The sequence below is a fragment of the Dermacentor andersoni genome, chromosome 1 (assembly GCF_023375885.2).
Source record: "Dermacentor andersoni chromosome 1, qqDerAnde1_hic_scaffold, whole genome shotgun sequence".
Classification (NCBI taxonomy): domain Eukaryota; kingdom Metazoa; phylum Arthropoda; class Arachnida; order Ixodida; family Ixodidae; genus Dermacentor; species Dermacentor andersoni.
The window spans coordinates 115,525,918-115,547,810 of record NC_092814.1 but is presented as its reverse complement, the minus strand read 5'-3'; the positions used below and the strand labels follow the sequence as shown (position 1 = coordinate 115,547,810).

At 48.2% G+C, this 21,893-nt stretch overlaps 7 non-coding genes across 7 annotated transcripts; all 7 read right to left on the bottom strand.

Annotated features, from left to right (window-relative positions):
- Positions 1–10,805: 10,805 nt before the first annotated feature.
- TRNAL-AAG (transfer RNA leucine (anticodon AAG)) lies at positions 10,806–10,887 on the bottom strand. Its single transcript has one exon. It is a non-coding gene; the product is annotated as a tRNA-Leu (tRNA).
- A 71-nt stretch (positions 10,888–10,958) lies between these two features.
- On the bottom strand, positions 10,959–11,040 carry TRNAL-AAG (transfer RNA leucine (anticodon AAG)). The gene has a single exon. It is a non-coding gene; the product is annotated as a tRNA-Leu (tRNA).
- Positions 11,041–16,034: 4,994 nt separating this feature from the next.
- On the bottom strand, positions 16,035–16,116 carry TRNAL-AAG (transfer RNA leucine (anticodon AAG)). Its single transcript has one exon. It is a non-coding gene; the product is annotated as a tRNA-Leu (tRNA).
- Positions 16,117–17,891: 1,775 nt separating this feature from the next.
- TRNAL-AAG (transfer RNA leucine (anticodon AAG)) lies at positions 17,892–17,973 on the bottom strand. Its single transcript has one exon. It is a non-coding gene; the product is annotated as a tRNA-Leu (tRNA).
- Positions 17,974–21,456: 3,483 nt separating this feature from the next.
- On the bottom strand, positions 21,457–21,538 carry TRNAL-AAG (transfer RNA leucine (anticodon AAG)). Its single transcript has one exon. It is a non-coding gene; the product is annotated as a tRNA-Leu (tRNA).
- Positions 21,539–21,609: 71 nt separating this feature from the next.
- TRNAL-AAG (transfer RNA leucine (anticodon AAG)) lies at positions 21,610–21,691 on the bottom strand. Its single transcript has one exon. It is a non-coding gene; the product is annotated as a tRNA-Leu (tRNA).
- A 71-nt stretch (positions 21,692–21,762) lies between these two features.
- On the bottom strand, positions 21,763–21,844 carry TRNAL-AAG (transfer RNA leucine (anticodon AAG)). Its single transcript has one exon. It is a non-coding gene; the product is annotated as a tRNA-Leu (tRNA).
- Between the last annotated feature and the right edge of the window lie 49 nt (positions 21,845–21,893).

Sequence of the window (21,893 nt, the reverse complement as noted above, 5' to 3'; positions counted from 1 at the left end):
CAGCGTAGGCAGAGAGGAGCCCTGCCCGGCACAACCACGAGAGCCAATTCGCCGGCGACGCTCACCTGATGCGGAAGGTCGTCGAGCTTCACGCCAGGCTTCAACTTCAGCGTAACCAGCCTTGTTGAGTTCTTATCAGCCACGCCGTGAACCCGCCAGCGCTCGCGGACGGTGTCCGTGACCTTTCCAAACGGCGCGAACGCAAGGCTTACGTCCTCGTCAGGAACGCTGGGCAGCAGCCAGTGCACTTTCAGGCGTACGTCCTGTTTGGCGGGGTCAATGACGAGACACCGGCCCTTTTTGACCTGCAGCTCTCCAACGCTGACGATCTTTTTCACCGCGTCGCTGTCCTTGAAGGTCACGGCCCACACATGGCTCGTACGGTAGGCCCCGAGAGCAGCCACTTCCGGCGGGAGCGATAACTGAGCGACCGCATCGCGAATATCTTCCACCCGGTATCGGCGGGCCCTGATATCACAGTGTAGGAAAACCGTATTCTAAACGAAACGCCCTGTCAGCAGACTAGGCAAAACAACTTCGTACTCGTTGTCGGAGGCAGAAATCCTGTTACCGCGGCCCGTCTGGGCCGCTGAAGCCGCTCCTACGGAGCCCATGATATACATGTCCATCACGCTCGGTGGGCGGAAGTGTAATCCGACCGCTCGGCCACGCTACCACGGCTGTGCTGCAGTATGACGATTGCGTGCGCCTTTCGCCGACGCGCGTACGTAAAGAAGCAAAACGATCTGGCAGCGGTGGGATTTGAACCCACGCCACCGTAGAGACTGGTGCCTTAAACGAGCGCCTTAGACCGCTCGGTCGCGCTACCACTTTTCTTTTTCTTTATTGCCGGTGATCAGCAGTACATCGGAAGGACAACATAATGAAAATATATACACAGACAGATGAACTTCTCATCCGTTAAGAAAAATTAATAAGTAAAAGCCGCCTGTTATATGTGAGCTGGCGTTGTTTAAAATTCTTTAAGATTAGCCAGGGGTTCTATCCTGGCCATCCAAGGCGGAGGGCACTCATGTGTAGCAAGCACATCAAGAAAACGTGTTATTTGTTCTCGAAAGAAAACACGGGCTGGTCTTGCATCGGGATCGCAATAGAAGCCAGCCATGCGGGCTCGCCATATACAGTAGAGGCCAGTTAACATTATCTGATCGAATGGTGTTCCGTCCTCGTCATCTATCGGTAAATACCTTATGCCATGTGGATCAAGAGGAAATTCTTTCTTTATTGTTCGCTGTAGAACATCCCAAAAGAAAACTCCCTACCAATAGTGTAAAAAAAACATGGTCTATTGTTTCTGGTTGTTTGCATATGAAGCAATGTGAGCCCCATGGCATGTAAAAGCCCCTTTCTTCTAAAAATGTTGCAACTGATAGTGTTCCTGTGTGTAGTTTGAAAAAGAACGTTTTCACACCAGGCGGTACCTGCATTTTTTTAACACGTTTCAAAACATTCTGGCCTGGGCCTCGACTGTATATAGTTCGGTACCGAGGTGGAGGCAAAAGGCTGTCCAATAGATCATTGCGCAGCCTTTTTCTTGTGACCGTAAACAAATATTCTTTGGAAAACCGTACAGCAAGGAAACGAACACTCAGCACAATTTCCTTATAGAAACCGAACACTGCCCCCGGTACACATTGAGAGCTTATAATAAACTCTGGTAACAAATGCGCAAGTCTAACCTTGCAGACCGATTGAAGAAATGGATCATCATTGTTCCTGAAGAAAAAGAACCGTCCGACTAATTGCCTCACAAACAGGTGGGCCAGCCCTATCCCTCCATCTTTCACCCGTCTGAACAGATTGTTGCGGCTGCATCTCTCCCATCCAGAACCCCACACAAACACGGCAAAAACTCTGTGCAATTTCTGTACATTGGCTCTGTTACAAAAAAAAAATGAATTGCATAACGTACCATAGCTTAGCTACGAAAAACAAGTTGCACACAGTAGCCCTGGCAAATACTGAAAGGTGTTTGGCTTTCCACGCCTCAGCCTTCTCTTTAACCCTTTTAAGCTCGCACTGCCAGTATTCATCGCTCTGTTTATAAGCTTCAAGGGGTACACCCATGTATTTTACTGGCGTTGTCGACCACGTCACATTCTCAAAGATAGCGGGGGTCTTAGGCCACACCCCATGCCAAATACCGTGGCACTTGCTCCAATTTACTCTACGTCCAGTGATTTCGCCAAATTTTTTAACAACATTTGTCGTTTGCAAAACGCTCTCCTTTTCTTTGCAACACACGGCTACGTCATCAGCATAGGCCAGAAGTTTAACTTCTGATGCTTGTACTGTAAACCCATGAATACATTTGTTCTCAATCACTGCCGAACACAGAGTCTCTACATAAATACAGAACAGGAGTGGCCTGGCTGGGCAGCCCTGACGCACGGAACGTTGAATGCTGATGGGGGCCCCCACTGACTTGTTAATTATACGCTTAGTACTTCCGTTCCGGTACGCCATGACCACCCCGTCAGTAATTATGGACCCGACATTTATATGCTTTAGAATGGCAATTAAAATAACATGAGCAACACAGTCAAAAGCTTTCTCCAAATCAAGTTGGAGAATAGCAACTCGCGACCTTAAGGCGTCACAACATTCTAGAATTGATCTCATTATGTGTATGTTTGTGCTATTGGTACGTCCCTTGATGCCGCATGTTTGGTGACTACCTACTATGGTTTCCATTACTGATTGTAACCTGCCAGCGATCATCTTCGTGAATACTTTGTAATCATTGTTGGTAAGTGATATTGGTCTGTACGACGTTACATGTTTTAGTTTCGTAGGCTCGTCGGTCTTAGGGATGAGTACAGTGTGCGCTTCCGCGAAAGAACATGGCAATGAGTTTACTTCATACGCTTCGTTAAAGACGTCAGCGAGAAGAGGCGACAAGTCTGATTTAAACTGTTTATAAAAGGTGGCGCAAAGGCCATCCGGACCCGGCGATTTTTCAGTTTTTATATTATCAATTGCCTTTTCCACTTCATGTGCTGATATCGGTGCCTCTAGTCTGTTCTTCGTGTCGTCGCCGAGTTGCGGCATGCGTCCCAAAAACGTGGCTCTAAAGGCATCTACGTCAACAGGACTCGATGCAAAAAGCTGTTGAAAGTGCTGGAAAAACAGATGTCCTATGTCCTCAATGTCGGTTATTTCGTGATTATCCACTTAGAGTACATCTACGTTGTTACGCCGTGCGTGCCTCTTTTCAAGACCGAGCACACGTTTAGTTGGAGCCTCATCTGCTGTCAATGTCTCTGCCCTTGCGCGTATAATCGCTCCCCGATATCGCTCTTCATCGCATAGCTCCAATTTCGATTTGATGCTACGCAAATCGTCTTTGTATGCGCCCGGTTGGCTGCACTCTAAGGCCGTTAACTTTTCCTACACCACCCTTAGTTCTTTCTCTTTAACACTTCCTTCGTACTTTATTTTGCAGGAGCGATCGATGGCGGCTAGTTTAATTCGTTGTTTAAAATTTTCCCACCTTTCGGTGACTCGCACCACGTTGTTATTTCCCACTTCTTTCAAATATTCCTGTACTTTGCTTAGAAAAAGCTTGTCAGTTAACAATTTGGAATTCATTTTCCACATCTCCCACGTGAAAGTGTGGTGTGTTGCTTTGCGTCCAACATACATCTTGACCAAACAGTGATCAGTGAATGAAAGAGGCGTGACACCGTAGCTGTTACACAGGGGTATTACGTCTAGTGACACGTACATTCTATCTAGACGAGCGTGACTATTGCCCTGGAAGTGTGTGTAATGAGCGTCGCCTGTTCCAACCAGACAGTCAGCCACGTCGCCTAGGTCGAACTCGGCTAATAATTCAGTAAGGACATGGCAGCTTTTGTCATTTGTTCTTCGGCCTGTTCTGTCCCGATCTCTGAGTACACAATTAATGTCCCCCCGAATTATCATTTTTCTGTTCATGCAAATGTGCGTCCTTATGGATGAAAAAAACAGAGTGCGCTCTTCACAAACATTGGGTGCATATACACACAAAACACGCCACGAATCATTACCAACATTAAAGTCAACGTACACTAACCTGCCTGAAGGGCATGAAAATTAATTTTCGATAGATAAGCCGGGAAGTTTCCTAATAAATAAAATAACACCCGCCAACGCACCTTTAGCATGGCTCACTACCGCGTAGTACAAAGACGTAAACCCTAGCACCATGCCCCGGGTCTCCTCCTCCCCTTCAACCTTTGTCTCCTGCACGGCCAGAACTTCGAGGTCTTGGTCCACCATCATCCGGTACACTTGGCTTTGTTTACGCTTGGCGGCCAGACCTCTCACGTTTAGCGTGCCTAAGCTAAGCGTTGGGTTGGTTGCTATTGCTAATACGGTAAAGTGAGAGAGGCCCGGAGCACGGTGCTCACCGCAACGTCTAGCCAGCGGCTAGACGCCTCCGGGACCGTCCGGTGGTCTGGTGTGGTCCGCTGACGGTTGTGACTTGTCGCCGGCCTTCCTATCTTGATGAATGTTTGGAGAGGGCTTGAAGCTGCTCCTTCTCGTCAAAGTTGTCTTTGCAGGTGGCCCGTCGGCATGGTTCTTTGCAGCTGTTTCCCCGTCGGTAGCGTCTAGCGGCCTCTTAAAGGTAGCGTTGCCGCTCGTATTCATAGGGTCGCTGGTTGGGGGCGGATCCCCACCTTCTGTCTCGCATGCGGTTTCATCAACTACAAGGCAGTTTTCCTTGCTTTTCGCCCGCTCTTCTGCAAGACCCGTTGTCGTCCCATCTTTCTTTTCGAGGATAACAAATACATCTTTTGTATCTTTCGCTGCCTTCGATGTCGCCTCTGCATTGCTGGCGCTCTCCTTGTCACCATCCCCCTTGGCAGCGTCCTCAGCTTTAGCAGCGTCCATCCTCATCTGCGCGACGACCTCGTTCGCTGGTGGCCCCACGACTGCAGCGTACGTGCGCACACACTGATCTTCGGAGTGTCCAAAGCCGCGACATCGAGCGCAACGCAGTACCTTGCACTCGCGACGGACGTGTCCGACACCCTTGCATCGTAGGCACTGCATCGGCCGTCCAGGCGCTATGACAAGGGCCAGTTCACCGGCAACTCGGATTTGGTGCGGGAGGTCATCGACTTTCATCCCGCTCTTCAACTTCAAGAGAACGGTCCGCGACGTTAAGTCCTTGTCGGCTTCACCTCTGACACGCCACCGTTCTCTCGTCACTTCCACGACCTTGCCAAAGGCTGCTAGCGCTGCCTTTATATCTTCGTCCGCCACCCAATACAGCAGCCAATGAAGGCGGAGGCCTGTTGGTCTTCAGGGTCGACGATTACGCAGCGACGCCCCTTCACGTTGAGCTCTTTCAACACCAACATCCTTTTCGTTGCCTCATCACTCGAGAAGGTGACTGCCCATACGTGATTGATCTGGTAGGCTCCAAGGGCCATGACCTCCTGCAGCAATCCAGTCGGGACGAGTGCATCTCGGAAGTCTTCGACAGTATAGGGCCTTGCTCGCACGTCGCCATGCAAAAACACGGTGTTTTTCGCGACAGGTTCCTTGGGCTCGCTTCCTCGTCAGGACAGCTCGCTTCCTCGTTATTGTCGATAAGCCTGTTACCGCGGCCAGTGGCCGCTCGGCCACGCTATCACGTAAGTGCAGCAGTAGGACGATTGCGTGCGCCTTTCGCCGACGCGCGTACGTAAAGAAGCAAAACGACCTGGCAGCGGTGGGATTCGAACCCACGCCTCCAAAGAGACTGGTGCCTTGAACCAGCGCCTTGTAGCGCTCGGCGACGCTACCTTTTTTTCTTTCTTTATTACCTTGTGATGGAACATTGTACAAACATAACAGCAAACAAAATACATCAAATCCCTAGCCATTCGCCTAGTTCGTATGTTTTAATATCGCTTAATTTTGGCCAATTCATCAAAAACAGTAATCCACCCCGGAGGATCATTTAGGGCCTTATAAACATCCCTAATATAAATGACAGCTTCTACGAAATAGTGTCTTGCCGATTGGGGATACAAATTCGCATGTCCGACGTCCATTCTTGTTCGCCAGATACTGTGCATGCACATGACCATGAACATATCACTGGGTACTCCTTCTGGCTCAGCACAAGGTAAGTACCGGATTCCGGAAGGGCTTAAAGGCAGGTCTTTTTTTAAAGTCCTTTGAAGTACATTCCATAGGAACATCGCGTCATGGCAGTCGAGAAAAACATGTTAAATTGTTTCCGGTTTTCTACAAATGGAGCAATTGTCAGACCATGGAACAAAAAGGCCTTTGCTTTGTAACCATGGCTTCACGGGTAGTGTGCCGGTATGCAGTTGGAAAAAGAAAGATTTCATTGAAGGTTTCACCGGCATTCGCTTTATACGCTTGAGGACGTCCCGCTCAGGGCCCAGCTTGTACAACTCACGGTACACAGGAATCGGCAAAAAAACATCAAGCAGGTCTTTGTATAAGCGCTTACGTGTCACACTCGTTAGGTACTCATAGGAGAATCTTGCCTTAAGAATCTGCACCGAAGGTGCAACTTCTTGTAGGTAACCAGATAAGACTGCTGGCCTCAAACAATACGTTGATATTACGTAGTCTCGCAAGGAATCCTGTAACCGCACTTCGATTACAGTTCGAAGAAAAACGTCAGCCTGTTCACGCAAGAAAAAAAAAATCTCGTCACAATCTGCTTGAAAAATAAATGTGATAGTCCCAAGCCCCCGTTTCTAACTTGATGAAAAAGGTTGCAACGGCTCATGCGCTCCCAAGTGGACCCCCAGATAAACACTGCAAAGACCCTATGCAGTTTTTGTACAGAAAGTCTAGTAATTCCTATCAGCTGCAGTATATAATACAACTTAGCAATTAGAAACGCATTACAAACAGCGGCTCTCGAAAACATAGAAAAATTATGTCGCCCCCATTTTTCTGTTTGTAACTTAACTCTTCCTGCTTCATCTGCCCAATAGTCCTTGCTATCCTTATAGTGTTTCAGTGGAACTCCCAAATAGCTATCCGGTGTGGTGTTCCATTGTATGTTGCACAACGTGTCTGGCGCGTGTTACCAGTTGCCATGCCAGAAGCCAAAGCATTTTGACCAATTAATCACTCTTCCTGTTGCTGTACAAAAATCCTTAGCCTCTTGTACAACTTCACGCACGCTTCTTTCATCTTCGCAAAATGCTGCTATATCGTCAGCGTAAGCAAGGACCTTAACTTCAGTATTGAAAAAAGTGTAGCCCCGAATAATCGGATTTGCAAGTACTTTTAAACAAAAGGGTTCGAGGTAAAGATCAAAAAGGAGGGATGATAAACAACAGCCTTGTTTTACAGAAGTTTCAACGCAAATACTTTCACTCAGTTTCCTATTAATCACAAGTTTCACTGTACATTTGTCATACACCATTTTCACGCCCTCTAGAACTAAAGATCCTACATTGACGTGGTTCAGTATAAGGAACAATATTTCGTGCACGACTCTGTCAAATGCCTTATTCAAATCTAGTTGAAGCATAGCAACTCGATCCTGCATGGCATCGCAACATTCAAGAACAGTTCTTGCTACATGGATATTTGTAAGAATAGATCTTCCTTTAATTCCGCATGTCTGATGCGGACATACAAGGGACTTTACAACACTTTGGAAACGGCGAGACAAAACTTTCATGAAGACCTTGTAATCAGTATTCGTTAAACTTATCGGTCGGTATGTTTCTACTGAAAGCAGTTTGACCGGGTCATTAGTTTTCGGAATGAGTATGACGTGGGATGTTCGAAATGGACGCTGGTGTTAGTTTCTTTTCATAGCACTCTTCAATAACTCGGTGTAGAAATTCTGCCATTTCACTCTTGAAGAACTTATATACAGCTGCCCCGAGAACATCTGGGCCAGGTGATTTACCAGGACTTAGATCGTCTATGGCCTGCTCAACTTCTGCGACTGTTATTGGCCTTTCAAGTGACTGTTTTGTCTCGTCATCAAGACTAGGCATGAGCGGTAGAAAAACACTTCGAAACCTTTCAGTATCGCATGCTTTATGACTAAAAAGTTTTCTGTATTATTCAACAAAGGCACGCTCTATCATTTCACTCTCTCGAGTAACGTTATTTTGAAAACTGATTTCACTAATTTCCTTCGATACTGCATGTCTCTTCTCATCGCTGAGCGCGCGCTTTGTGGGCGTCTCACCCAACCATAGGCGCTCGCACCGCGCCCTTATCATTGCGCCGCGATACTTTTCTGTTTCTATGATCTCAAGCTTCGGCTTTACTTCTTTTATTTCTTTCGAGAACAACCCGGGCTTAGCATTGTCTGCGCTGACCATGTAATCTAACGCAATATGCAGCTCCTTTTCTTGCTGTTTTTCTTTCTGCCTTAAAATACTTGCTCTTTCCAAAGCGGCGATCTTGAAGTCTATCTTGAATTGTTCCCACACCGGTATAAAATTACATGTTTGATTCAGCTGCATACTGTTTATATATTCCTTTATCTTTGCAACAAAAATTTCATCCTTTAGTAATTTGTTGTTGAATTTCCACAACTCCCAGTTGAACTTTGACACTTTTTTCTTTGCACCTAACGTAATCATGACTAAGCAGTGATCACTAAAGCTCACATGCTGCGTATGGTACTGGGAACACAAAGGTACAAATTGAGCAGGCACATAAATTCGATCCAATCTAGCATGAGACACATTCTGAAAGTGAGTGTATTTTGCTTGGTCTTCATGCGTCAACACTAAGCCAATATCTTCGAGTTCATTCTCCTCAATCATTACGCGTAACACTTCGGCACTTTTATCTCTATGATTTCTGTTACTAGATCGATCTTCAGGTCGACATACGCAATTGAAGTCGCCAAGAAGTAATACACTCCTTTCGCCTTCTAGACAAGGTCGCACAGTATTAAAGAAATCTTGCCTCTCATTGATTCTATTCGGTGCATAGACACAAACAGCACGCCAGGCAATTTCAGCAAACACAAAATCACAAAATACTAGCCGGCCATTTTCACTACTAGACACAGATTCAATAACCCCAATGATTTTTCGAATAAAGATAGCACAACCACCGGACCTACCAACTGCATGACTCACGCATACATTATATCTGCTAAGGAAGACTTCAACCATTTTATCAGTACGTTCTTCACTTTCGATTTTGGTCTCTTGGACCGCTAACAAGTCTATATCACTTTCTAAGAGAATGCGACTTAGCTGATATTGCCGTCTTCGTGCAGAAAGGCCTCTTGAAATAATAGTTGCGATGCGCAAGGCATTTTTAAAGTTTACCGCCATATCAAGTTGGGATTATTGCCAATATTTTACTCACTTTTTTTTTTTACGTCAAACAGGGGCATGGGCTGACAAGGCTTCCATGTATGTGGCCGTTCCAGGGTATTAACGCTAACAAGTACTCCGCTGACTGAGCGGGGTTGTACAAGGGAAGAAAAAAAAGAAAAAAGAAAAAGTCGCCGCTAAGAAGGCGGCAGTTTTGAATTAGTCAGTCGGGCCGGCGCAAGGTTTGGCGTTGGCTTGAAAGACTGCCGTCTCGACGTTGCAGCCTTTGTGGGAGGTTCTCCGGTGCTTGTTACATCACCTCTTGCAGAGGTGTCCCCAGTTTCCTCTCGGGTTCTCTTTGCAGGTCCGCTGCCAGACGCTGCCATATCGACATCTGTGGAAATTTCCTCTGTGGCTTTCTTGTTTTCCGGAAGAGAATCGCTGCTGTGGTCTTGGGTGTTGTTTGCGTCTTCTTTCGGTGTGCCTTGCTCACTGCGGTAGCGATAGGCCCAGGGTTTTCCTCGCTACTCGGCTCGTTGGCGTCTCCGCCTGGGGTGTGCAGAAGCACTGCTGCCTCAGTCTTTCCTTCCTCGCCATGTTCTCTGGTGGCTTCTTCTGCATCAACTGCGTCCATCATGTGCTCGGAAACCAAATCCCTCCGCGCTGGGCCTGCTACGCTGGCGTAGGAGCGCACGCACTGGGTCTCGTCGTGGCTGTAGCGACGACAGAGCCCGCCACGTGGAACACGGCACTCCCGACGTATGTGGCCGATGCCGCGGCACCGGAGGCAGAGCGGAGCTCTGCCTGGAACGTGGACGAGTGCGAAATCTTCAGCAACACGCAATTGATGAGGCAAATCTTCGATGGTGACGCCCACTTTCAGTTTTAGTGTTACGGAGCGCGTTGTTGATCCTTTATCAATGCATCCTTTCACCTTCCATTTCTCTCGTGATTTCAGTCACCTTTCCAAAGGCCGCCAGAGCCGTTAGCACATCGTCGTCCGGCACACCATGGAGTAGCCAGTAGAGCTTCAGGCGTACTCCTCTGTCGCAGGGGTCTATAACCATGCAGCGCTCATTCTTGACATTGAAGGTGTCTGCAGCGAGTATCTTCTTCCTTCCTTCCTCGTCCTTGAACGTCACTGCCCACAGGTGATTCATTTGGTACGCCCCAAGGGCAACCACCTCCGGCAGCAGTGAAAGGCGGTCGAGTGCGTCGCGGAAATGCTCGCAGCGATACGGCCTTTCCTTAAGGCAACCATGCAAAAAAACCGTATTCAAAACGGAAACACCTGTGGGCAGATGCGGTAAAAGAACCTGGTAATCTTCAGCCTGCTTGTCAGAACACCTAGTTCCGCGGCCATTGGCCGCTGTAACCGCTCCGAGGGAGCACATGCTTGCAGGACCGTTCACTGTTGTGGCCGGAAGTGGAATGGCTCGGCCACGCTACCACGGTTGTGCTGTAGTATGACGATTGCGTGCGCCTTTCGCCGACGCGCGTACGTAAAGAAGCAAAACGATCTGGCAGCGGTGGGATTTGAACCCACGCCTCCGAAGAGACTGGTGCCTTAAACCAGCGCCTTAGACCGCTCGGCCACGCTACCACAGTTATGCTGTAGTATGACGATTGCGTGCGCCTTTCGCCGACGCACGTACCTAAAGAAGCAAAACGAACTGGCAGCGGTGGGATTCGAACCCACGCCTCCGAAGAGACTGGTGCCTTAAACCAGCGCCTTAGACCGCTCGGCCACGCTACCACTTTTTTTTTTTTTTTTTTTTTTATTTATTGCCGGTCTTCGACATTACTCAGACGATACAGTTATCACACACTTATCACAAATTCCAACCATTGGAAGAAACACACAAAAAAAGAAACACCAACGGAAGGTGCCTAAGGATAGGAACCGCACAATTGAGCCGTCTGTCCATATTGGACTGGCGTTGTCAAACTAAAATTCCTTCATGGCTGTCAGGGGTTCTAGCCTTAACAGCCAATCCGGTACACATTCCTCTAGTTTCTGAATTTCAATAAATCGCGAGATACATTCTTTGAAATAAGCACGAGCTGGCCTAGCGTCAGGATCGCAATGGTACCCTGCCATACGGGCCCGCCATATATAGTGTAGAGCATTCAACATAACAAAGTCATAGGGAACCCCGTCGTCATCGTTAATGGCCAGATACCTGATACCTTGGGGGTCCACCGGTAGCTCTTTCTTCAGGGTTCGCTTTAAGACGTCCCAGAAGAAAACTGCCGCCCAGCAATGTAGGAAAACGTGATCTATATTTTCGGGCTTCTTGCATATCAAGCAGTGCGACCCCCAAGGTACGAGACAACCCCTTTCCTCCAGAAACGTCTTCACGGAGAGCGTTCCGGTGTGTAGCTTAAAGAAGAAGGTCTTTACCCCTGGTGGCACCTGCATATGTTTTACTCGTTTAAGTACGTCCTGTCCTGGCCCTCCACTGTATATGGATCTGTATAAGGGCACTGGGAACACTATGTCGCATACATCTCTATACAATATTTTCCTTTTCACTTCACAAAGATAATCATTTGTAAAACGAACAGAAAGGAAGTGTACACTGTCGACCACTTCCTTGAAATAACCACGCAGCGTTCCCGTCATGCTTGCCGTGCTAACAACATGTGCCGGCAAAGCGTTACTCAACCTTAGCTGACATACGGTGCGCAGAAAAGGGTCGCGCACATCGCGAAAAAACAAAAATCGGTTTACAACTTGACGAACAAAAAGATGCGCCAGCCCCACACCCCCATCCTTCACTCTTCTGAACAAATTTGTTCGGCTGCACCGTTCCCATGTTGATCCCCAGATGAAAACCGCAAACACTCTGTGCAGCCTTTGCACATTTACTCTAGAACAATACAGTGTTTGCAGGACGTAATATAACTTAGTAATAAAAAACGCGTTGCAAACTGTCGCTCTTGCAAAAATAGACAGGTTATAACCTTTCCATTTATCTACTTTTTCTTTCAGTTCTTTGGTTTGGTTCCTCCAGTATTCGTCGCTGCTATTGTACCTGTCTAGGGGAACACCCAGATACCTTGTCGGAGTTCTCACCCAGTTCACGTTCGCGAAACAGTCGGGTGCAGAAAACCAGTCCCCGTGCCACAGCCCTAGCGATTTGCCCCAGTTCACTCTGCTACCCGTTACGGCACAGAAATGCTTAACTACAGATATTGTTTCCGTTACGCTCGGTTGGTCAGTGCAACACACTGCAATGTCATCTGCATATGCAAGCAACTTCACTTCTGTCGCTGCCAATCTGAAACCCCGCATTTCGTCATTTTCATTAATTGCTACACACATTGCTTCTACGTAGATAGCAAATAACAGCGGGCTGAGGGGGCAGCCTTGGCGCACTGAACGCATGACGTTAATGGGGGCCCCCAGAGACTTATTAACAATTAATCTTGTTGTGCAATTCTGGTACGCCAAGGCCACGCCCTCAGTGATGATGGAACCGACATTAACATGATCTAAGATGGCAAACAAAATAACGTGAGCAACACAATCGAACGCTTTCTCTAGGTCGAGCTGAAGAACTGCAACACCGCCACCGGTGACGTCACAGCACTCGAGCACACATCGCATCTTATGGATGTTTGAAAAAATAGATCGCCCTTTGATGCCACAAGTTTGATGGTCTGCGACTATTTCCCTGATGACGCCTTGAAGCCTGCTAGCTAAAACCTTCATAAATATTTTATAATCGACGTTTGTTAGTGAAATCGGTCTGTAGGATGACACGAATCTGAGTTTGTCTATTTGATCGCTCTTCGGTATTAGAATGGTGTGCGTTTTTCCGAAGGAAGGTGGTAACGATTTCTTCTCGTATGCATCATTAAATACGTGTGCTAGCAAAGGCGCCAGCTCTCTTTTAAACGCTTTATATAGACCTGCGCTGAGTCCATCAGGTCCCGGTGATTTACCCATGTTCAAATCGTCGATTGCCTTTTCGACCTCCCTCTCCATTATTTTTTCTTCTAATCGCTTTTTAACATCATCACTCAAACGTGGCATGCGATGCAGAAAACCTGCTTTAAAACCGTCAACATTCGCTTCCTGAAATGCAAAAAGCGACTGGTAGTGCTCAAAGAAGGCTTGACGAATGCTATTACTGTCGTCAACGACATTCCCATTCACTAAAATCTGGTCGACATGGTTTCTTCGTCCATACGCCTTCTCTAAACCGAGCGCCCTTTTCGTGGGCGTCTCCCCTGCCGCTAGTGCATCTGCTCGTGCTCGCACGATGGCACCTTGATAGCGTTCCTTGTCAAACAGTTCAAGTTTTTCTTTGACGTTTCGCACATCGTCTTTGTACGCACCAGGCTCTTTGCACTCAAGCGTTAGCAGCTGCCCAAGCAGTGTTCTTAAACCCTTTTCTTTCATTTCCTTCTCGAATTTTTTACAACTGGATCTTTCTATAGCTTTCATTTTAATCTTTTGTTTAAAACTTTCCCACTTGTCGACGATTGTTCCCGCAGCATCACATTGAACTTCATTAACCGCATCCCGTACTACCTGTAAAAAGGGCTGGTCATTTAGTAACAAGGCATTCATTTTCCACATATCCCAGTTAAATACATGTCTCCTTTTCATTATACCTACGTTACATTTCACCAGGCAGTGATCTGAAAACGACACTGGTACTACACAATAACTGTGGCATCTTGGAATTGTATCCAATGAAATGTAAATTCGGTCCAAACGCGCGTGGCTGCTGCCCTGGAAACGGGTGAAAGTCACTTGACGCCCCCCTTCCAGACATTCAAAAACATCATCGAGTTCATTTTCATTAACTAAATTTGATAACACTTCACTGCTTCGGTCACGCACACCTGTATTATTGACTCTGTCTCCAGCACCTAACACACAATTAAAGTCACCTAACAGCATCACGCGCATATTACAACATACATATTGTGAAAGGTTCGAAAAAAAACGGACGCGCTCATCTACTGAATTCGGCGCATATACGCATATAACGCGGAACTCAGCATCACACATAACAATATCACAGAGAACAATCCTTCCTGACTGACACGAAAAAATATTTTGAATCTGCAGTCCAGGCAGCTTTTTCACAAGAAGAACGCACCCTCCAGCCGTGCCTAACGCATGGCTAACTACCACAAAAAACCTAGTCGTGAAACGTCGCACCATGCTCCCGGTCCCCTCCTCTCCTTCAACCTTAGTTTCCTGGACGGCTAGTACGTCTATGTCGTGGTCAGTGACCAACCGTAGGACCTGACTTTGCCTACGACTAGCCGCCAGCCCTCTCACGTTTAATGTGGCAATCCTAAGGGACGGTATTTGAGCCATCTTGATCTAAAAGAAAAGTAGGCCCGGAGCATGGTGCTTACCGCTCACGACTAGCCATCGGCTAGCCGCCTCCGGGACCTCCCGGCTTGTTGGTATCCTTAGGCGTGGGCGCTTTGTCGACAGGCTTCTTTTCAGGCGGTACGTTGGGCTTTGGCTTGAATCCCATCCGCCTCCCATGAGGCGTCTTCGTCGGCGGTCCGTCGCTGGTGCTGGTTGCCCGATCCTCGCGGTCCTTCGTCTGGTCGTGGGAGCGCTTGACGGAAGCCGCAAGAGCCCCAGTACGGTCGTCGTCGGTGACGCCCTCGTCCTGCTGCATTGCGGTCGCGTCGTCAGGTGCGTCTTCACTGACGCTTCCCGTCGCCTGCACCTCAGTCGTAGCGACCTGTTCCGCCCTACTCTGTTTCTGGGTAGCCTCAGCCGCCTTTACGTCTACCTCCAAAGTCGTCGTCCCTGTAGTTGTCGCTGTCGACCCCATGTCACCGGTTCCTTTAGCCGCGTCCTCCGCCTCGGCCACGTCCATCACGTGCTCTGCCGCCACGTCAATAGCTGGTGGGCCTGTCACAGCGGCGTAAGACTTGACGCAATCAGCGTCGACGTGGCCGAAACGTCTGCACCGGGAACAGCGAGGGACTCTGCACTCTCGGCGGACGTGTCCCGTGCCGTGACAGCGTAGGCACTGCATCGGTCGACCAGGAACGACGACCAAGGCCAGCTCACCGCCGACGCGGATCTGATGAGGAAGGTCCTCCACCTTCACGCTGCCCTTCAGTTTGAGGAGGACGGTTCTGGTCGTTGAGGTCTTGGTGCCCATGCCTTCCACGCGCCACCGCTCACGGCTCACCTCCTCCACCTTGCCGAAAGCCGCGAACGCCGTCCGGACGTCCTCGTCGGCAACGCCGTACAGCAACCAGTGAAGCCTAATCTTAACCTGCTGGTCCTGCGGGTCAACGATGACGCACCGTCGTCCCTTAACTTGTAGTTCCTTGAGGTCCAGCATCCTTCTTGTGGCAGTCGCATCGCTGAGGGTCACTGCCCAGACGTGGTTGATCTGGTACGCCCCTATGCATACCACGTCAGGCAATAGTCCCGTCGGCAGTAGGGCGTCTCTGAAATCTTCGACCTTGTAAGGTCTGGCGCGAATATCACCGTGCAAAAAGACGGTGTTAATCACCACTTGTCCTTTAGGCAGTTGGGGCAAGATAAATGCATACTCCTTATCGTCACTTTGCCTGTTTCCGCGGCCAAAAGTGGACGCTGTCGCCGCTCCACTGGAGCCCATGACTCTGCTGACCGCTCAGCTCGGCTGCCGGAAGCAGAATGCTCGGCCACGCTACCACGGTCGTGCTGCAGTATGACGATTGCGTGCGCCTTTCGCCGACGCGCGTACGTAATGAAGCAAAACGAACTGGCAGCAGTGGGATTCGAACCCACGCCTCCGAAGAGACTGGTGCCTTAAACCAGCGCCTTAGACCGCTCGGCCACGCTACCTTTTTTTTTTTTTTTTTTTTTTCTTTATTGCCAATCCTCGACATGTCACCACAACACACATTCCTTAAATGATATAAACAAAGACCAAAGAAGCAAAAACGAATGAATACACAAACGGAACAAAGAACAGTAATATTTACATTCGTTGCCGTCCGCTACTGTGGCACGACGTTGTCGGATTAAAATTCCTTTAGTGCTGTAAGGGGTTCAACCCTCGACAGCCACTCAGGAACAGGCTGTTGCAACTTCTGCACTTCCACATACCGTTGCATGCATTCCCGGAAGTATACACGCGCTGGTCGGGCATCCGGGTCACAATGGTAGCCCGCCATTCTTGCGCGCCATAAACAGTGGAGGCCCGTAAGCATGATGACGTCGTACGGGAAACCTTCGTCGTCATATACTGGCAGAAACCTGATTCCGTGGGGATCTATAGGTAGCTCTTTTTTTAGAGTCCTTTGTAACACGTCCCAGAAAAAGACCCCTTCCCAACAGTGGATGAAGACATGATCTATGCTTTCTGCTTTTTTACATATAAGGCAGTGGGTTCCCCATGGCATGTAGAACCCACGTTGTTCAAGAAAGATTTTAACAGGTAGAGTACCGGTGTGTAATTTAAAGAAGAACGATTTAGTGGCTGGTTGAACTGGCATCTTCTTCACCCTTTTCAATACATCTAGGCCTGGGCCTCCACTGTACAGGGCTCTGTACATGGGTACCAGCAATACACTGTCACATAAATCACGATATAACGTTTTCCGTTTTACACTCCACAAATATGCACTAGAAAAACGAACACGCAAAAAGGAAACACTCTGAATTATTTCCCTAAAGAAACCACGAACTGGTCCTGGCATTATTTCGGTGCCTACAACGAATTCGGGAAGTGATCTTGACAACCTCATTTGGATAGCGGTGCGTAGAAATGGGTCATTTGTGTCTCGAAAAAAGAAGAACCTGTTTACTAGTTGACGCAAGAAGAGGTGCGCCAACCCCAGACCACCATCCTTCACGCGCCGAAAGAGATTATCTCGGCTACATCGCTCCCAGCTCGATGCCCACACGAAAACAGCGAACACGCGGTGCAGTTTCTGCACATTAATCCGAGAGCACTGTAGGACCTGCATTACGTACCAGATCTTTGTTACGAGAAACATGTTGCACGCTGTTGCTTTCGCGAACATTGACAGGTGACCGGCGTTCCATCGGTCGGCTTTTTCTTTTATTTCTTTTGTCCGCTCCTTCCAGTACTCGCTACTGTCCTTGTAGGCATCAAGGGGTGCGCCAAGGTACTTAACTGGCGTCGTGACCCAGGTGACGTTCGAAAAGTGGTCTGGGGTGGACGCCCATCCCCCGTGCCAAAACCCCAAACATTTCTGCCAGTTCACGAAGCTATTAGTGGCATTACCAAACAGTCTGACGATACTCACAGCGTTCAATACACTTTGCGTATCTTTACAACATACGGCCACATCGTCAGCATATGCCAATAACTTCACCTCTGCTGCTTGGAGGCAAAATCCCTTAATGTATTCATTTTCAATGATGGCCTGACATAGCGTTTCTATGTAAACACAAAACAGGAGTGGGCTGAGTGGACAACCCTGGCGAACGGAGCGCTTCACGTTAATGGGGGCCCCCAGCCTTTGATTAATTATAAGTCTCGTATAGCAACTCCGGTACGCCATGGTTCGGCCACGCTACCACGGTTGTGTGCAGTATGACGATTGCGTGCGCCTTTCGCCGACGCGCGTACGTAAAGAAGCAAAACGAACTGGCAGCAGTGGGATTCGAACCCACGCCTCCGAAGAGACTGGTGCCTTAAACCAGCGCCTTAGACCGCTCGGCCACGCTACCACTTTTTTTTTCTTTATTGCCGACTTCGACGTACTCAATCAAGGTTTACAAAGATAAAACGTGTGGACCACACTTTGGCCAACACGGTATTAAAATCTTTTTAACAACGCTAATTCACCAAATAAGGAGATCCATTGTGGTGGATCAGGCAGCGCTTTGAACGCATCTCTTACACACACAACACTCTCAATGAAGTTTTCCCGAGCCGATCGAACAACAATGTCTCCGTTTTGAAATTGCAATCTAGTTTTCCACATAGCGTGGAGGCTCAGGATCATAATAAGGTCATACGGGACATCCTCGGCGTTATCAAACGGTAAGAAGCGTATTCCATATGGGTCCAGGGGTAACTGTTTTTTCAATGTTCTCTGCAGAACATCCCAGTGAAAGATGGCGTCCCAGCAGTCTAAGAATGCATGTTCTATTGTTTCCGGTTTTTTACATAATAAGCAGTCGGTGCTCCAGGGGATGAAAATACCCTTCTCATGAAGCCAGGTCTTAACGGAAAGTGTGTTTGTGTGCAATTTGAAGAAAAAAGATTTAGCTGACGGCCGTATTGGCATTTTTTTCACCCTCTTTAAAACGTCTTGTCCTGGGCCTCCACGTTGCGGAGAACGGTACAAAGGTGGAGGGAACATCGTGTCCACGAGATCTCTGTATAGTTTTTTCTTGGTAACGGTAGACAGGTATTGCTGTGAAAAACGTACGTTCAACATCTTATATGAACATACCACTTCACGTAGGTAACCAGTCACTGCTCCTGGCATATCGTGAACAGTCGAAACAATGAATCCTGGAAGTTGTCTACACAGCCGTACCTGTATCACTGTCCGGAGAAAAGGATCGTTTTGATCCCGTAAAAACACAAAGCGTGAGACAACTTGTCGCAGAAACAAATGAGCTAAACCAAGCCCACCTTTCTTGACCGGGAGGAACAAGTTCATTCGACTCATCCTCTCCCAGGTGGAGGCCCAAATGAATATGGCGAAGACACGGTGAACTTTTTGTACGCTTACCCTCGCAGCACACAACACATTCATAACGTACCATATCTTAGAAACTAAAAAAAGGTTGCAAACAGTGGCTCTAGAAAACATTGACAATTCTTTTCCTCTCCACCCGTCAGCCTTTTCCTTTGCTTTCGACACTTGATCTAGCCAGTACGATTCAGGTTCACGGTAATTTCCGAGAGGCACACCCAAGTATTGGGTTGGTAACGTCGACCACTTCAGTCGATAAAAGGTCTCCGGCGTGTCTTCCCAACTACCATGCCAGAAGCCGTAACTCTTATCCCAGTTTATCTGGGCTGCAGTTGAATCACAAAAGTTTTCAACCACAGTCGTTGCCTCCTTAATGCTCGCTTTGGTTGTGCAGAAAATCGCGATATCGTCGGCATATGCCAAAATGTTAACGTGTGCTGCCTGCAGCCGATAGCCTGCTATGCGCTCGTTATTTCTGATCGCCAAACAGAGTGGTTCGAGATAAGCAGCAAATAGAAGGGGCGACAGCGGGCATCCTTGCCGCACCGACGAGAGCACGGGAAAGCTATCGGTGAGCTCCCCATTAACAATGATGCGCGTTAAGCATTCTCTGTACGCCATCATGACGCCTTCCGTTATGACTTTGCCAACGTTCGCATGTTCCAGCATGGAGAACAAAGCCTTGTGCGAGACGAGGTCGAAAGCCTTTGCCAAATCGATCTGCATCATCGCGACGTGATCGCCAATCACATCGCAGCACTCAAGCACACTTCGAGCCGTGTGTACATTCGTTGCAATGCTGCGGCCTTTAATGCCACAAGTCTGGTGCGGCCCTACCAATGTCTTAATTACACTTTGCAGTCGTTTGGCCAAAGCTTTCGTGAATATTTTATAGTCGACATTGGCTAGAGTTATCGGACGATATGACCCTGGCAACGAAAGTTTTTCCTCGTCATCACTCTTCGGAATTAGCACGATATGCGAGGTTGTGAATGACAAGGGCAATCTTTTTCGCTCATACGCTTCGCTGATAACTTCGTGAAGAACAGGGGCCAATGCAGACTTGAAGGTTTTATAGAAAGTGGCCCCCAAGCCATCTGGCCCAGGTGCTTTACCGATGGTTAACTCGTCTATTGCGCACTCTATCTCACTCAGGCTAATTGGCAGTTCCAGCCGTGTCCTGACTTCTTCATCGAGCTTTGGCATCAGCGAGAGAAATTCATTCTGGTAGTTACATTTAGGATTCCGCGGATGAGCTAAAATTGCTTTAAAGTGATCGGCGATCCCTTGCTTGATGTTATTTTTGTCGGATGTAATGTGATTGCCTTTAGCTAGCTGGCGGATTTCATTCCGACAAGCGTACTTTTTCTCGTCTGATAAAGCTCGTATCGTTGGAGTTTCTCCCGCCCACAACTTCTCAGACCTTGATCTCACAAGTGCTGCTCTGTATTTTTCTGTATCTATCTTTTCTAGTTCAGTTCTCACTTCCTTTAATTCGTTAACATACACACCAGGCTCGACACTTTCCATGCTAATAAAAAATTGCAGTTGCTGGCGAAGCTTTGTTTCTGCTTGTTTCAGATTGTGTCGAATGACACTGCTTCTTTCAATGGCCATTGTTTTTACTTTCTGTTTAAATTCTTCCCATTGAATGGCAAAGCTTAATGGCTTGGCTGAAGTCAGGTTTTCTAGTTCCTTCGCTACAGCATCGACAAAAGGATCGTTATTCAACAACTGCGCATTCATTTTCCAGAGATCCCAGTTAAAGGGCCGTTTGCTCTGTCCTTTCCCGAACGTGGCAGTTACCAAGCAGTGATCACTGTATGCTACAGCTTGCACATCATATTCGCAACATAAGGGCACTAGTTCGGCTGACACGTATAATCTATCTAATCGAGCGTGGCTGTCACGTTGGAAGTGGGTAAAACGCGGGCGAGTACCGCTGGCAAAAACACTACCCACATCTTCCAGGTCATAATCATGCACCACTGCGTTAAGAAATTCGGCACTCTTATCACGAACGCGTGAACATTTTGCTCGGTCTTCAGCATAGCAAACACAGTTAAAATCACCCAGCAGTATTACGACCTTGGAACAGTTTACGTACGCTTCAAGACGCTCAAAGAAAGATCGACGGTCCGTTTCAATATTCGGCGCATAGATACAAATAGCACGGTAATCCACATCCTCAAAACAGAAATCAGCCACTAAGAGGCGCCCAGTTTCACACGAAAACACTGACTGCATACAAATGCCAAAATTATTTCTTAGGAATATAGCGCAGCCGCCTGATCCACCAACCGCATGACAAACGCACACATCAAAGTGCGCTCTAAAATTGGACACCATTCTGTCGGTTAGCTCTTGGCTCTCAATTTTCGTTTCTTGGATTCCTACTATATGTAAGTCATTATCCACTCGGCCACGCTACCACGGTTGTGCTGCAGTATGACGATTGCGTGCGCCTTTCGCCGACGCGCGTACTTAATGAAGCAAAACGAACTGGCAGCAGTGGGATTCGAACCCACGCCTCCGAAGATACTGGTGCCTTAAACCAGCGCCATAGACCGCTCGGCCACGCTACCACGGTCGTGCTGCAGTATGACGATTGCGTGCGCCTTTCGCCGACGCGCGTACGTAATGAAGCAAAACGAACTGGCAGCAGTGGGATTCGAACCCACGCCTCCGAAGAGACTGGTGCCTTAAACCAGCGCCTTAGACCGCTCGGCCACGCTACCACGGTTGTGCTGCAGTATGACGATTGCGTGCGCCTTTCGCCGACGCGCGTACCTAAAGAAGCAAAACGAACTGGCAGCGGTGGGATTCGAACCCACGCCTCCGAAGAGACTGGTGCCTTAAACCAGCGCCTTAGACCGCTCGGCCACGCTACCACGGTTGTGCTGCAGTATGACGATTGCGTGCGCCTTTCGCCGACGCGCG